The sequence below is a fragment of the Rhincodon typus genome, unplaced genomic scaffold, assembly GCF_021869965.1.
Source record: "Rhincodon typus isolate 14 unplaced genomic scaffold, sRhiTyp1.1 hic_rhity00000053, whole genome shotgun sequence".
Lineage (NCBI taxonomy): Eukaryota > Metazoa > Chordata > Chondrichthyes > Orectolobiformes > Rhincodontidae > Rhincodon > Rhincodon typus.
This window is the reverse complement of record NW_025965691.1, coordinates 30,633-31,567: the sequence shown is the minus strand read 5'-3', so window position 1 is coordinate 31,567 and position 935 is coordinate 30,633.

Below are 935 nucleotides of genomic sequence, written 5' to 3'. Positions count from 1 at the left end.
GGTGATTGACAGAAAGATAGAAAAAATACAGCAACGAGAGACGGGGGGGGGGGGGGGAGAGGAGGTGGGGGGGTGAAGGGGGGGAGAGGGAGAGAGAGAATGAGAGAGATAGGGGTGGGGACAAAGGGAGGGGGTGGGCCAGACAATGGAGCTGAGTAGATTGGGAGGCTTTGAGAGAGAAAGAGAAGGTGAAAGTGTCTGAGAGAGGGAGAGAGACAGAAATGGGCTGTGATGGAGAAAGAGAGGGAGAGAGATTGAGATTTAAAAGGAGGGAGAAAGAGAGAGAGAAAGAGGGACGGTGTGATTGAGACAGGGAGGATAAATGAGAGAGACAGTGTGGGATGAGAGAAAGAGACACTAGGGGCTGTGATAGACAGAGAGAGGGGGAGGGGGAGAGGGAGAGAGAGCAGGGTGACGGGGGTTTGGGGAGACAGAGAGAGAGGGGATATGGTTGCGGGGAGTGAGATATATGGAATGGAGGGATTGAGGCTGACAGGGACATGGGGGTGGGTGTAGGGATGGAGGGATAAGGAGAAAGGCAGCAACAGAGGAAGAGCGACGGGGGAGACATGGAGAGTGATAGAGAGAATGGAAAGGAGGCAGAGAGAGAGAGAGAGAATTTGGAATGGAGACCTTGAGGGAGGGTGATTGACAGAAAGATAGAAAAAATACAGCAACGAGAGACGGGGGGGGGGGGGGGAGAGGAGGTGGGGGGGTGAAGGGGGGGAGAGGGAGAGAGAGAATGAGAGAGATAGGGGTGGGGACAAAGGGAGGGGGTGGGCCAGACAATGGAGCTGAGTAGATTGGGAGGCTTTGAGAGAGAAAGAGAAGGTGAAAGTGTCTGAGAGAGGGAGAGAGACAGAAATGGGCTGTGATGGAGAAAGAGAGGGAGAGAGATTGAGATTTAAAAGGAGGGAGAAAGAGAGAGAGAAAGA